At 40.9% G+C, this 11,445-nt stretch overlaps 1 long non-coding RNA gene across 1 annotated transcript in view; it reads right to left on the reverse strand.

Annotated features, from left to right (window-relative positions):
• Positions 1–10,007, reverse strand: part of LOC142557981 (uncharacterized) — a 58,047-nt gene extending 48,040 nt beyond the window's left edge. Inside the window, exons 1-2 of the long non-coding RNA XR_012822910.1 lie at positions 9,921–10,007; positions 9,550–9,701 (exon numbers count right to left, since the gene is read on the reverse strand). This is a non-coding gene — a long non-coding RNA (uncharacterized LOC142557981). The remainder of the gene's footprint in view (positions 1–9,549; positions 9,702–9,920) is intronic.
• Positions 10,008–11,445: the final 1,438 nt, after the last annotated feature.

The raw sequence follows: 11,445 nt of genomic DNA on the forward strand, positions 1-11,445 counted from the left end.
GGCCGAAAATATACACAAGTGAAAATGATTCCACATGCCACGCAAAAAAAATGAGACTAATTTTAGAAACAACAGTTCATATTGAAGAAACAGATGACAGGTTGTCAGAAAAACGGAGAATAACGAATAAGAACAACGTGAAGGGAACGACTAATGCACTAAAACACGGCAGTGAGTAATTTAGATTACGTTTTGAATCTAGCGACACACAAGCAAGGAACAGAATGAAACCAACCGGAGTTTTGAAAATGTGCACCAGCGATAAGTATAAAGACGCTAATACTTGTTACATAAACATGCAGGTTGGTCGCAAACACGATAAATAGCTCGAAATTTAAAGGCAGCTAGCTGAATGACGAAGTCATTCCCGTGTGCGCCTTGACCGAAACGCATCTATGAGAGTTGAAGTAGCCGCCTGGTATTGGCAATATTATCTTTTATTGGTGCAACAGAATGGACATATCAAGAAAAGGCGGAGGTGCAGGCAAGCTAATCAGGCTAAGTATGAACTAGCAGAGGGCAAAAAATACAGGCAAGGAGCCGTTATAAATTAGACGCACATGGGAAGAAGGAAGACGTGCTTGAAGTAATTTGCTTGTGGAGAGCTAGTTATAGTCGCAATGAAATAAACGATTGATTGATTGATTGATTGATTGATTGATTGATTGATTGATTGATTGATTGATTGATTGATTGTATTAGGAGCTATAATAATGGGTTCAGGAAATCGGGCCACTTGATATAGTAGGAGGTGTGAATGCGCACATGGAGGTTTTTGACGGATGTGCTGGTTACAGCGGTTATAACGTTCTGTGTTATGAACGCAACGTTATAGTATTAAAAGGGAGAATAAGTGTCATGGACAGAAAAACCGGCTACACGGAAACACGCAGGCAAGTGTCAACTATGGCTTATGATGAATTCCACTGGTCGAACTAGAGCACGCTTTTTTGCTCCGTGGCGAAAAAAAAATGGCGTTTGCGTTTACCACTGATCGATTGTGATCAACCAGCTTCGCGACGGAGCCCTCCTCGCTGATCCGAAGAGCGGAGACGGATTTCACCGGCACTCCGACAACACGTCGCTTCCGGATTGGTCGGGTGGCTTGGCTGTTTTCAGCTCTTTTTAAGGCGTTGTTTGGTACCCTAAATGTCTCGAACGCACCAGTCATAGAGGGGCAACGTTTTACAATGTGTAACCCCTTAACGTACATGGGACACATATCTTCGCGAATTTGAAACACATCTCGAGGGACATGTTTTGCCCCTACAAACCTAATGAGGACAGTTTACAGAACTAGTCCGTTTCCGTTAGCGAAATATCTTCTTTGGGTTGACAACTCTATGACAAAACACTGACGAAACGTTTAAGGACGGCGCAACAATGGGATGATTTCCCATCGACGAATTAAGTACATGTTTTGCAGATTTTTCTATCAATGAAAGAACATGATGTGCGGAATATAAAGTGCAGCGATAGAGGGTCTCTAACAAAGCAGCATTGTTGAATTTAAACGAGTATAAAATACTTTCTTACGAAGAAAGCGGCATCGACACATTTGTCTCCCAGGGTGCCGTGACGGAATGCTGGATACCAATTGACAGCGTTCGCTTGGGAGTGACACTTTGGTGTTCTAATAGTTGCTTGAAATGAATGAGTCTGTATAGCCTGTACCTTTATGTGTGGCTTGTGTTATTTTATATAAAAGCTTTCATTTTTTTCATTTATGACAGGAAAACAACGCGAGCTACTCGTATCGCAAGAACGGATTCTATAAGATTTTGTTTGATGATAACGACAATGAGCCTGCATTCCACCTTTACCAAGGACATTCTGGCAACCTTGCTGCAGAAATTGATAAGAACATCTAGTGGAGCCAGTATATTCAAAGCCGCCAAAAAGGGAAAAAGAGAGTGTGTCAGCCAAAAATCTCGCAATTACTGCATCCCAAAACTTCGTGTGCATTCAGTCATGGGGTCATTGAACGGAAGAAGACATACAACACAGCGAATCACAGCTCATTCCAGCGTGAAACGCAGGGAAAGTGTACTTCTCAGTGCAAACAAAAATGCTTTGTGTTGATGAACTTAGACAGCATCGTAAAAGTGCTTGTAAAAGAAATGATATGGTATGTTGGACAAAACGGGAACGTCTTCATAGCATCGGCAGAAGAAACAAAGGCCTGTCTACATGGCAACCTTCTTACGAGCTATAATGCCCTGTCAGTTCAAAGGTAACTTACAAAGTGGACTGAAAGCCAAAAATGAAATAGTACTGTCAAGTGTTCTTTGAATTCCTTGACATTGGAGTAAACATTGTCTACAACATGTACATCAAACTGCAGACTGAGAAGCCTACTGTGCCCGCTCTGACATCGCTACAGTTCTGCCAAGCAGTGGTACAGGTTCGTACCGACATTTTTTTTTTAGCTGAGAGTGGAACACATGTCGTGAGCAGATATACAGACGCATAAAAATGTGCGCAAGAAGCTCCGACGCACCAAATTACAAAAGCGCGCACTCAAAAGAGGCACACTGTTTGTTCCAACTTAACAACCACGTATTTACCAGCTGCAACATTTGCACTGTTCGCTTGTGCTTCCCTGCGGCAAGGAACTGCTTCGCGGAGACTTACGGTGGAAGCAACTAAGAAGCCCATGTAAATGTTCGACTCCCTTAAGGTACATACGGACACATATGTCCCATAAGAGAGTATACAAGCTATGAGAAATATATTGTTGAAAAGTGCCTCATTATTCTTTCGAAGGCCAAAGTAAAAAAATAAATACATCGATAATTCCTCGACTCATTGGCTGATGTACCTGAGGGGGTTAATAAAAGGCCGCAGAAATTTTTACTGCAACTTCTCAAAAGAGACAGCTTCGCAAGAAAGTGAGCTGTCATTCCTCTAGGTCGCAAAAGTCTGTTTTCTTTTTCTGAATCATTGCAGGGATAATAAGTTCAGACGCAAAGCGCATTTAATCAGAGCCTTCCGCAGGAATTGTGTGTCAGTCCATATAGATTTCGCACACGCTATGGTAAAAACATGCACTGGTATATTGGCTCAGTTTTTAAGCATCCTTCTATGAAACCAAACGATTCTCTAACATTGTCTAACCCTGCAGCGAACGGAAACTGCTGGTGTCATAGGTAAATCAATACCCACATAATCAATGCGCCTACGTCTACGAGCCCGCATTGCAAAATCTCGCCCGCTGTTCAGATAAAGTACAAATTATGACGGACCTGCTACTCCATAGTTTTTCTTCGGCAACATAAATAGTGCTGTCAGAAATTATTCAAACCACTCGTTAGTGCTCCCACCATCGAACTACTAGTTTACTGACATTGTCTGAATTATTCTTTATATTATTATTATTATTATTATTATTATTATTATTATTATTATTATTATTATTATTATTATTATTATTATTATTATTATTATTATTATTATTATTATTATTATTATTATTATTATTATACTTTTGCTGTGTACTCTCTTGGTGCACACGTTTTATGCTCTTAAAATTTGTATTCGCGAAATTATTCCTTTATCTGTGCGCGCGTGTGGATGTGTGGATGTGTGTGAGCTTGCATTGTTTTTCTGTGTATTGTTTTACCGAGTGTGCGAACACGAACACCCTCGAGGTTGTTCCTGGGCACTTCATTAGGTACATTTTACTTATTTATTATTTTTTATTTATTTATTTATTTATTTATTTATTTATTTATTTATTCTTCTTAAGACGCCCGGTAGCATACTTGTCTCTGATTTTACATCCATCTTCAACAGTTGCCTAAAGTGTAGTACGTTTCTTAGTGCTTGGGAGGTAGCACAGGTAGTTCCCGTACACGAAACGGGTGTTAGTTACTAAATATAGCCCTATATCTATCCTCTGCGTTGCGTCAAAAGTGCTTGAATCTGTGTTGCATTACCTGCTCTCTGTGAGTGCTCAGAACATCTTGATGAATGAGCCGCATGGCTTTGTAGCGGACAGCTCACCAACAACGAACTTGCTCATATTTATGACATCTGCCTCCAGTGTGGCACATAACAGGGGCCATTAGACACATTTTGACATGACCTAAGCAAAGCGTTTTATGTAGTTTGACATGATCCGCTAATTACAAAGTTTACGCAAACGGACATACCTTCATTAATCACTGCCCTCGTAGCCAATTACTTAAGCAATAAAACGTGCTGGAATGGCATTATTACAAACAACTCCGTTTGCTACGAGGTCACTAGTGGAGTTCCACAGGGATCTGTTCGTGGCCCTCTTCTCTCCTAGTGTTAATAAATGAGCCAATTCGGCACTCTACATTCCTTCTATCTGCTGAGCACTCAATAAAATGTCAACAGTGTTCAGGTTTGCACGGACCTCTAAAAAAGACAATTTTTGCATTCTAAAACTGAGGCACAACCAATAATGTACCCTTCAACGCCTCCAAAACTGTGGTATTAAGTTATATCCGGAAAATACACCATGCGCGATTTCCATACACCCTTCGCAATGCTGTTCAACCCTTGGGAGTCCAAGGGTTGAACAAATGAAAGATCTTGGTAGTCAGACAAAACGCTAAGCTTCTTGTCCCATGCTAATTATGCTAAACAACGTGACATTTGCGTTTTTGGTATTGTTTGCCGTATATCCCAGTACTTCCAACTACCCTGTTTCCCTTCTCAAGTTATATTCTACCGTGTGCCTGCCACTGCTAGAGTATGCATCTGTATTTTGTGGCGGAACGCGTAAATGCAATTCTGACCTCACTGAACGTGCCTAAAATATGTATATGTATATTCAAGCACCGCTTTTGCGACCATAGCCCAGCTCTCCCCCTTATATCTCAAATCAGCCCTGTAAAATCAAGACCTACTAAATCAGATCTTCAGTTCCTCTATAAAGTGGTCCATGACATTATGCATTCCCCGAAGATTCTTAACCATGTGCAATTTCACGTACTCCAGAAGTAAACCAGGGAACATTCTGCACTCTGAATGTTTGATGTTTTATGGCTCAAGGACCAGGTATGGCCAAAGAGCGCCAATTCTGCATTCTCTGCCCGGCCTTCCTGCATTATATTCTCCTACTGCTCGACTCTCAGAAACATATATTAAGCATTGTGCATGTATCGACATATGTCAGAGTTCCTTTCCCGTGTTTAGTATAAATGTCCGTAATCATATTGTATCATTAGCTCCCTCTTTTTCTCTTATTTCTTTTAGCTTGCATTGTTCAGTCTGCCACATATGTCTTGTTTGTACATTTATCTCGGGGAATAATTCCCAGATACACCAGTACAAAGACTCTCTAGCTGTTCTTGGACACAATAAAAGCATGTGATTAATAAGTTGCTTTATTTATTTTTTATTTATTTTTTGTTTTATAATACTGCAGATTCTCTCGAGTCCAGGCAGGAATGAGCATATACAATGCAAAAAAAAGAACATTGAATAGACATTCACAACAAAGATATGGAATGAGCAAAAAACGATGCATCATTCAGGCATAGCTCTCAATTTTGCGAGATATACTTCATCATTTGGGCTGTCAGCAACATCCCTCAGTAAAAGATTCCAGGCTTCTATGGTGCTGGCAAAAAAATGAAGACTTGAATAAATCAATATTTGTACGATAGTGTTCGAGCTGTTTGCCATGATTGCACGAGTGTTGGCGCGAGACACAGAGGACGTGTAGGGAGGCAAATGGTAAAAAATTATGATTCTTTAAATACAAGAGCTTGAACTTTGATTCGGCCCGCCTAGACTGCAGGGACTCGAGGCCAAAAAAACTAATCATTTCTGTAACACTGTCAGTTCTGCTGTACCTATTACAAATGAATCTTGCAGCCATCCTCTGTATTTTTTCTAGCTTGGTAATATTCTGTTTCGTATGCGGGTCCCACAAGGCTGATGCGTACTATAAGCTGGGCCTAACAAGGGTTTTATAAGCCGTCAGCTTAACTTTAAGTGGCGGGTTGCAAAGCTTGCGTTGGACGGGCTCGTAGGTCTCGGAGTGCGCTACTATATATGTTATCTATGTGGTCGTTCCAACTTAGGGTTCGAGTGATTGTTACTGCCAAGTACTTGACTGCTGGTACTTCCCTTATTGGTGTGTTTTTTATATATTAAGGGTGCGTCATGGAAGTAGTCTTGTTACAAATATGCAGTGCACCGCATTTATGAATATTTGGAACCATCCCTATGTCATTGAATCAATCGGCAACGCTAGTTAAATTGTCATTAAGCCGAGTTTGGTCGGCGGGTGACCGAACCAATGTGTACAAGACAGTCATCTGCGAAGAATTCGATTTTTATATTCTCGTCGACAACGTTTGCAATATCATTAACATAAATAAGAAATAGGATAGGTCCCAGAATGGAGCTCTGGGGAAAGCCTGATGTGACTGGGAGAAGTTCTGAAACAGCGTTATCAACTTGGACATACTGAAAACGATTGTCAAGATAAGCCTTAATAAAATGAACAAGTTGGCTATTTATTCCAATGTTATGAAGTTTTTGAAAAAGTTTACTATGAAGTACTTTAATGAACACCTTGGTGAAATCTAGGAAGATTGCGTCAACCTGGTCCCTATTGTTGATTGCAAGAAAAAAATCGTCGCAAGTCGTTATTAGCTGCGTGACTGTAAATAGCTGCAAACTAATGTTTTTTTCCTCTCAATTCCTTTTATTGTTTTGTTTTGTGTTTGCCTTGTACCCACCCCCTCTGTAACGCCCTCTGGGTATTGAGGGGATACTAATTAAGTAATTAATCAATCAACTAATCAAAGAATCAATCCATCAAGCAATTAATTAATCGTTGGCGTCGAAGTCCGTGCAGCGCATCTGATAAAAGCTTGTTACCTTCTAAAAACTGGCTCATATGTTTGCAGATCAGATGCTCTAAAGTTTACAACATGTTCAAATGAGGGATATTGGATGGTAGTTAGACGGATTTGAACCATAATTTAACTTAAGAACAGGTTTAACGCGAGCGAATTCCCAGTCAGATGGAAGCACACACAGGGATAGTAAGGCTTTAGAAATCACACACAAGCACTGGGATACCCATTCCGCATAACGGAGAAGAAACACTGCGGGTATGTTATCACTACCGCTTGTTTTTTGAGGATCAAGGTTCAGTAATAAGCTTAATACTCCTTCCTGAGAGACATGAAGCTTATTCATGACGTTGTCATCCCTCTCTGGTGCAGGGGCCGAATCATAACCCTTCTGCGCAAAAACTGATTGAAAATACCTATTAAATTCATCGGCCACGTTTTTTGCATCCGTAACATAGGAGCCGTTAACAACCAGTGATGTGCAATTAGACTGGCCACCACTTAGAATCTCCGGAATTTACTAGGCGCTTCCTTTAAATAATTTGTTATTGCAACAAATAAAAAAGAGTCCTTCGCTTGCTTCATTTTGTTTTTAAATTCGGCACTAGGACAGATATGGCCGAAACCGGCTGCTGGGGCATCCGCCTTGATCACCTTAGTTTCCTTTTAACATGAATGAGATCTCGAGTGATCCAAGGGTGATTCTTTTTCCTCTTAATTTTGTCCGGCACAAAACGATCTAAACAGTGCAAACATCTAGACTTGAACCTGGACCACAATACATTCACATTATCACCAGCACCAAAATTGTGGAAATTAATTTTTAAATAGTCCAAGATACTCGTATCATCTCCTCGGTTGAAGTCTTTCACAAAAATAGGGTCCTTATTTCTTCCGTTATTTTTTCTTATTGAATTGTCGCAAACACGAGTTTATGGTCAAAGATTTCGTCCATAACAGTGACCTCGGAACACACAATTTTAGAGTTTAAAAATAATAAGTCGAGAATGATGCTTGATGTGGCAGTAACTCTAGTAGGCGTATTAAGAATCCGGTTCACATCCTATAAAAAGGCATTATTAATAATTCAGAGTTTCAAGAAATAGTTCTGCGGAAACGCGTAAGGTGGATATTAAAATAATTCGGAGTGTTTGTTATGACCGCCAGTAACTATCATATTCGCACAGTCAATGTTAGGCAGGTTGAAGTCCCCACCCAAAATAAATTTGGCTTCAGCACCGCTGAAGTACTGTACATAGTCGCAAAGTTCAAGGAAAGGAAGATCAGCATTCGGAGCCCGATACACCTCACCAATAACGACCCTATTACCAAGAAATTTGACCTTCCAGAACAAACTTTCATGTCCCGGTATGCCTGGCAGTAGGGTTGTTTTTATGGGTTCTTCAACCACTATCGCGATTCTACCGCCACGAGTCTATCGATCACATCTAAGAATTGTGTGCGACAGCGGCACAATTTCGCTGTCCTTGACGTCAACATGTAACCAAGTCTTGTGAGGATCGAGGTAAAAAAAGGACGGTTTCAATATTGGTAACCTTGTTGACAATACTTTGGGGATTAAAGGATACAAGCCGTAAAGGAACTGTTCGGGTTTGTCACTTAGATGCGTTGGTGCTTTTGCACCTGGTGGCTACTCGACTTTCCTTCTGAACGGCTGAATCAACCAGGACACTCGAAGTGGCATCAATATCTGTTTCCTTAGGAAACCTTGCCACCTTACACCTCTGATTTTTGACCTCGTCCCACACGTACACTTCCTTGTTGAATATCAACTTATCATGGCGAAGGTATACCTTATCGTCCGGCTTTTCATCCTGGACCCTAGCCCAAAGCAACTTTTTTATCCTCTTAATTAGAACGGAGTAATGCTCATATAGGGAAATTTTTTTGCCTTTCAATTTCTTAGTCTTTTCGAGAAGCTCTACTTTTTCGTTAAAATCAAACATCCTTAATATCACCGGTTGTATTTTGTTGACTGCTTTCTTTCCTAAACGATGAATCCCCTCAGTACTACTCACTTCTGCTCCCAAAGTTTGTTCCAAGATTTCGCCCATAACAGTCTGCTTCAGCGAACTGTCGGTTTCAGATTCAGGCTGATCTACACCAAAGATAATCAGACTGTTACGCCGACTATGGTTCTCAAGGTCGCCCGCTTTCCGCTGTAGCGTTGCAATTTCCCCTTGATGATGGCGCACAGTCCGCTCACAGTCCTCAGTCTTTTCAGCTCTCAGCGCAAACGTTACCATTTTCTTTTCAATTTTAGCTAGTCTGTTTCGGTTCTGTGCACGTCAAACTTATTGCTTATATGCTTTGAGCTCACATGAAGAGTCTATTTGATTTTGCAAAATTACTGCTAGTTGAGCACCACTGATGGGCCATGGTTTATTTCTACATCACCACTTATAAGTAGAACGAGAAAGCAAAACGAGCCAAACATCCCGCAGTGCACTCAAACAACACGCCTGGGCAAGGCAACACGACCAGGCACAAACAGTCACTATGAAACGTAGTGGCTGTTTATTATTATTATTATTATTATTATTATTATTATTATTATTATTATTATTATTATTATTATTATTATTATTATTATTATTATTATTATTATTTATCACAGGCGTTGCATCAGTCCAGCTCACTGGGCTTTCCCATGAGCTAAGTCTGAAGGAGCGAAGTCGCTCACCGCGTTTGGAGCAAATAACGACCTCGAGGATGCTTGAATACTGGCCTCGGCCGGCGCTGAGCACGCAATTCCACCTCCACTGAATTGATGACCCTCGGTGGCGTTGTCCAGTGGCCACCTTGGTAAGCCCAGAGACCTGGCGTCTTCGGGTTCTGCATCCGGATAATTGGGCTCCACAGTCAACTTGAGATCAGTATACACAAAATTAAAACATATAAACATAAATACGACAAAACTCGAACGCCAATTCCCAAGTTAGGGATCGCAAGCTATCTGTCTAGGACGAAGAAAAGGTAACACAAGCTACCCTTTCTACCACAGAAAGGCCCTGCGGAAAAGGACTGCAGGAAGAAGAACGGAAGACAACAAACCGAAATTATAACGTCGAAAAGTACTCAGCCCAAACCAGGAACGCTGAAGCATAAATGTAAGACCGCAGGCAAGCTGGCGAGCGTTCCTTCTATTGCAAGCACGGAAAACCCGATGCGACCGGGCGCGTGGTCCTCGTGCAGCAGTGATGGCTCATAATTTCCTCAAAGATTGACACACACCCACTACGAGGGCATTAGCCCTCGTAGTGGGTGTGTGTCAGAAAAAAACAAATATAAATGTCAAGAAAAACAAATATAAATGTAAAGAAAAGCGTAAATGAAATAAAACAATGCGATATACACGTAGACCTTGAAGAAGTAACAGAAAAAAATGAAAACAGATAAAAAAAGTTGAATTCAGCGTCCAGTCGAAGTCGACGAAAGACAAAGGTTTGCTCGGCGAGTTGGCAAGGGAGAGTAGGGCGTGTGTACCGGTGTACTTTATTGCGCGGCCCTCGTTGGAGCGACAACGTTTGATCGACGTTAGTTTGTATTGATTGCCAAGTTTTTGTAATAAGTTATCACCATCACAATCATCATCATCGTCATCGCCATTATCGTTGTCGTCTTTACAATCATCGTCAGCATCAACATCTTCAGCGTGCCTCTCTGAACAACGTATCATTCATTACTATCATTCAAAATCATCATTTCTGTCAAATATTTAATGTGAATATACTCTGAAACGACGCACGAAAGCAATAAAGTAGGGGTGTGCAAATATTCGAAATTTTGAATACGAATCGAATATTTTCCTTATTCTAAGCGTATTCGATTCGAGGAATGCATATTCGGGAATTCTCGAATATTCTAGGACGGCCGAATAACGGTAGAAACGGTGAATTGTAGGACAGACTGCGGGAAATTGAGCAATTAACGAAGTATATGCTTGCTGCGCTTTCTCCTAAGAACATGTTTGTTCCCTAAGAACTTCGCATGATCCGCTCATTATCTGTAGGCTCTGTTTCAGCCTATCTACATCACGTCCGTGATACATGATCAGTTTCAGTTTCTTTTTTTACCAAGGTTTATTCCAGGACTCTTTCGTAACGATACATGATGTACTTTCTGGGTTTTGTAAGTATGCGCAATAAAATATGTAGTGTATATATATGTATGTATCTAAAATATGAGTGTATGGAATGCTTCTAACGATCTAGTGATGAACACGGAGAAGACACATAGGGCATCAGCCCCTCAGAGGAAAGTTACAGACTATGCAAAAAGCCTATTCTTGAAAGGGGGAAGGATCCTTGCGAGTGGTGGCAGTCCATTGGCCGCTTCAAGTAGCCGATTTTAAGTGCACTCGCACAGAAGTACTTGGCCATCCCTTCCACCTCAGTTCCTAGTGAAAGTCTTTTCTACCGGTGGAAATGCTGTAACAATGAATAGCGAGCGCTTACTTTCTGAACATGTTGAGCAGTTATTTTTTCTTCACAATAACCTGTAACAAGCGCATTACCTGACTGAGAGCATTACTTGACATTACCTGAGTGCATTACCTATATTGAATGCCTCTTTAACC

This window comes from Dermacentor variabilis, chromosome 9 (assembly GCF_050947875.1).
Source record: "Dermacentor variabilis isolate Ectoservices chromosome 9, ASM5094787v1, whole genome shotgun sequence".
Classification (NCBI taxonomy): Eukaryota; Metazoa; Arthropoda; class Arachnida; order Ixodida; family Ixodidae; genus Dermacentor; species Dermacentor variabilis.